Genomic DNA, 5,293 nt, shown 5'->3' with positions numbered 1-5,293 from the left:
GGGGGGGGCAGAGCCAAGATGGCAGAGTAGAAACAGGACTTCCCCCTGGCTCTGGCTTCAACCTCCTATAATACATGTAAAAAATTACTCTAAACAAATTTTAGAACTACAGAACCCACAAAGTGATAGAGAGAAACAAATCTCCTGTTGAAGGAAGCCCAGCAGGCAGATAGGAAGGGGCTATCGCACTGAACCAGGAGCTGAGCCCAGGCCCACATGAGCCACGTGGTTCTGGCCCCAGTGCAGCCCCAACCAGCAGCAGCAGGAAGCAGACTTCAGAAGAGTGAAGTACCAGCATTCTCAACCCATAAATGCCAAAGACAAAGTAAAAGGTCAGTATTGAACTCTGTTGGAATGGGGTGGACAGAAGAGTGTTATTTGGACCCTGCCCCTGGGGCGAGAAGCAGTGGAGGCAGCGGTGGCTGCACCACATGTCTGCCTCAGGAGCTCCTTGCCTGCAGATGTAGGGGGACCAAGCGACTATTCATAGGGTAATTGCTCTTGCTTTAATCTACTTGGATCTGGATCATGGACTTGGGTGGAGGTCCTGGGCAGTGTGGCCAGGTGCCAGAGCCTGTGGGGGCTACAGAGAGGGCACCCTCCTAATTGCTCCAGCAGCTGCAAAACCCCCAGCAATTTGGAACAAAGCTCTCTCCATTCTGAAAGCAGAGTTCTACCATGGCAAAGAGTTCAAAAGCCAAGTAATTGACTGGCAACACAAGAAAGCATAGGAAACACAGTCTTACCATAGACTCCATTTTGGGGGACAAAAAGGATCAAAGCATGGAACAAGAGGAAGACAATGAAGTCAGAACTCCTGAATCAAAAGCTCCCAAGAAAAATATGAATTAGTTACAGGCCATAGAGGAGCTCAAGAAGAATTTTGAAAATCAAGTGAGAGAAGTGGAGTAAAAATTGGGGAGAGAAATGAGAATGATGCAAGAAAATCAAGAAAAGTGAGTCAACAGCCTGACTGAAGAAAATAATACCTTAAATAATAGACTAACTCAAATGGCAAAAGAGGCCCAAAAAGCCAATAAGAAGAATTCCTTAAAAAGCTGAATTTACCAGATGGAAAAAGAATCTCAAAAACTCACTGAAAAAATAATTCCTTCAAAATTAGACTGGAACAAATGGAAGCTAATGACTTTATGAGAAATCAAGATACTATAAAACAGATCCAAACAAATGAAAGAATATAAGGCAATGTGAAATATCTCATTGGAAAAACCTCTGACCTGGAAAATAGATCCAGGAGAGATAATTTAAAAATTATTGGACTACCTAAAAGCCACGATCAAAAAAGAGCTTAGACACCATCTTTCAAGAAATTATCAAGCAAAATTGCTCTGATATTCTAGAACCAGAGGGCAAAATAGAAATTGAAAGAATTCACTGATCTTGAAAAAGATCCCAAAAAGAGAGATGATGGAAGCACTAACTCAGGCATATAAAAAGTTTTTCTGTTTCTAATCCATGCCTATGCTGTGCCTCTGTTTTTCTGAATAGTAAATAATAATAGATACTCAGGAAATCTGGGTCTGGATGAGAACAGGGAAGAGAAAAACTGTGTGTTCTTAGAATTCACCTTACTTCTTTGGATCTTTCTTTCCTTCCTCTATAAAATTTAGTAATGGACTAGAATCAAAGATGTCAAAATCATGGCTTTAAGTGGCCCACAAAACTCAGGCTGAATCAGATTGAAATGTAATTAAGAAATATTTGACAAAATAAAAATATAATACAATGTAGATAATGTTCATTTGTAGTTTATTCAGTCAATATAGGGCCCTCAGGAATCCATCTCTATTTGAGTTTGACACCACTGGACTAAGTGAGATCTCTAAGGTCCCTTCTAGATTTGACATTCTGTGATTTTGTAGAGAGACAACATATGGCTTAGGGTGCCCTAATGCTAGCACATGTAATGCTATCCCATAACCTTGATAAAAGAAGGATAACTCTTTCCTCCTGCTTTATATTCCTATATTTCCCTAGGAATTTAAAATCTAGGTTAGTATAAAACTGCACATATGTACTGGCATTTTAAATAAGATTCTTTGATGTAGGATCTTGTCAAAGACTTTCAAAACCTAAGCAAATTATAGACTTATCTAAAAAAACACCACATATCTATTAACTGGAGGGAAGCTAGGTGGTACAATGGATTGAGCACTGGGCCTGGAGTCAGGAAGAAATATTCCTGATTTCAAATCTGGCCTTAGACACTTACCAGCTGTGTGACCCCAAATAAGTCTCTTAACCCTGTTTGCCTCAGTTTTCTCACCTGTAAAATGAGCTAGAGAAGAAAATGGCAAACCAGTTCAGCATATTCACCAAGAAAACCCCAAATGGGGTCACAAAGAGTTGGCTAAACAACATCTATTAAATGACTTCAAAGAATTCTAATAGAATAACTAGGCATACTTTTTCCTTTTCACATATATGCTGTCTTTCCCTCAATAAGTATTATATGTGGCCTAGATTAATTTTACTCAAGAATCTTAGAATCTAGTGGTCTAAACCTTACAGAAGAAAACAGATAAGTGAAGTCTGAACATAGGGGCTTAAGTGCAACTTCTAGAGATAAGTGAGAATATGTATGCTGGGATGGAGTTTAATGAACAAATAGCAGAATTGGTAATATTATTGTTCCTTCTTCTTTTCTGTTTCTGTTGTGGACAGAAAAGGGAGAGTAGGTAAAGAGGTATGTTTTGCTCTCCAGTGAGATGAAAGGCTCTGTAAGTGTTAGTCATTAAATCAGAAGACGAGGGTCCCCAGAAGAGTCCTCCCAGTTCTCATCTTTTGTCAACTAGATAATAATATGAGGGGAGAAAGAGATTGTCAGGTATTTCCTATATATCACCTATACTAGGAGCACACCACTAGGCATTCATTCACCTATGCCCTGGTCAGACTAAAATGAGCACTACATTTTAGGAAAGACATAGGCACACTGTGGTATAGCCGGGAGAGGGTGACTAGGACAGTGAGATGACTTGAAACCATGCCTTTTGAAGATTAAAGGACTGGGGATGTTTAGCCTAGAGAACTTAAGGGAAACTTAAAGGACTTAGAGGAAATATGTCAGTTGTCTTCAAATGTTTGAAGAGCTTTGTGGAAGAGAAACAAGGATCATTTTCTTGGCTCTAGACAACAGAGCTGGGAGCAATGATGGAAGTTTCAGAGAGGCAGATTTAGGCTTCATGTAAGGAAAAACTTCTAAACAAGAAGAGCTATACAAAAGCTGTATGAACTGTTTCAGAAGCTAGTTTGTGCTCCCTCACTAGACTTTAAGGAGTGGCTAGATGGTCACTTGTATGTTATGTTATGTTGTGTTATGTTATGTTATGTTATGTTATGTTATGTTATTTTATGTTAGGTTAGGTTAGGTTAGGTTAGGTTGTGTGATGTGATGTGATGTGATGTGATGCTATGCTATGGTATGCTATGCTATGTCTGTTGTGTTGTGTTATGTTATGTTATGTTATGTTATGTGCTAGATGGCTTCTGAGGTCCCTTCCAAACAAAATTTTGCAACCCTGTGAAACATTTGATAGATTTGTTTAAATGTTCGGTGGTTCTATCCTTGATTGTTATCATTTCAAGGTGAAGTTGGAGATTGGGAATCAGCACAGTGCTAGTTTTAATTATAGGTGCCATGAGATACTTGTCCATTGATTGAATCTACTAGAATCATAGAATCTTAATGTCAAGAGAGATATCAAAGGCTATCTAATCTGTGATAATCAGATGGTAGCTAACCAAAAGTCTAAAAGAATAAAAAGATAAAATCCTGAAACCTATGGTCAAAATGTTTAACCTGTTGTTACAATGAGGGTTATGAGGGTTCAGGCCTGGACTATTTTAATAACTTCCTGATTGTTCTAACTTCTGTTCTCTCCTCTCTCTAATCTATAATCTATCCTTTACACAATTGCCCATGTAAACTTTCTAATATGTTATTTCCCAAATGTTGCTCCTCCCCTCAAAAAAGCTATAGTAGCTTCCCATAGCCTACTAAGTAAAGTATAAACTGATTCTGGCATTCAAAGCACCCTATAATCTGGCTCCAACATGCTTTTCTAGCTTTATCTCACACTATTCCCCTTGTTATAGAGCAAAATGAACTATTCACATCTCTTGCATTCTTATTTTGTTCTTTTCCGCCTCCATGCTCTTGCTCATATTTTCCCTCATGCCTAGAATACACACTTCCCCACACCAATATTTGAATTATTCATTCAGAATATTAGAATCATTATTGGAATCATTCCCTTCCTTCAAGATTTCTCTCAAGTGTCATGTATTTGATAAAAATTTCCCCTGATCCCTCAACTTGGAAGTAGCATCTAGTTCCTTTGAATCATCACAGGAATAAAGATTTAGAACTGGGAAGGGACTGTGTAGTCTCTTACATTTTGCTATCTATAGTCAAATAACTATCAATCAGAGAAGTGCAAATCAAAACAACTCTGTAGTTCCACATCACACCTATCAGACTGGCTAACATGATGAAACAGGAAAATAATAAATGTTGGAGAAGATGTGGGAAAATTAGAACACTAATTCATTGCTAATGGTGCTGTGAACTGATCCAACGATTCTGGAGAGCAATTTAAAGCTATAAGAGGGGATATTATAATATAGGGATGATATCCTCTTAAGGGGAAAATGATTAGACAAAGTAATAAGACAAAGATGTAATGTGAAGTTTTCTAATTAAATGAAATAGTAAATTTTGAGAAAAGAAACAATATAATCCCTAAGAGCTACATACAGATTAGCTTCCAAAATTTATCAATCATGGACACTTCCTCAATAGGTCCTCTCTGGAAAAATCGATAATTATTGTATTACTTTGACCAGCACCAAGTGTTCTCCAAGCTCAGAAAAATACCTGCTATATTCATGTTCTGGTCTTGAAGACTTGCTATGACTCAAACTTGTCTCATTCTTGCTGTTACCCCTCACTGTCAGGGCTACAGCTCACTGTATAGCCATAGGTATAAATATTGAGATCTCCCCACACTGCCTTGGATCCCCCAACTAGGGGCAGGGTTCTGGCACATATGTCTTTGATTCAAGTCATTTCCCTCACTTTGAAATTAAACTTATGTTTAATTGCTGACTCTCCTGTCTCTCACCTCTTTGTTAGGCTCTAGCCACTCACAGATTAGAGGCTGGTTATGTCTGGTTGACATCTTGGTCTCAGTTTATCTGTAAACTGAAGAATTTGGTCTAGATGATCTTTCATATCCCTTTAACTCTCAATACATGATATATGAAATAA

Source organism: Petaurus breviceps, unplaced genomic scaffold (genome assembly GCF_028583685.1).
Source record: "Petaurus breviceps papuanus isolate PSGF00001 unplaced genomic scaffold, PetGlider_PUasm1.0 224, whole genome shotgun sequence".
Lineage (NCBI taxonomy): Eukaryota > Metazoa > Chordata > Mammalia > Diprotodontia > Petauridae > Petaurus > Petaurus breviceps.
This window is presented reverse-complemented; position numbering follows the sequence as displayed.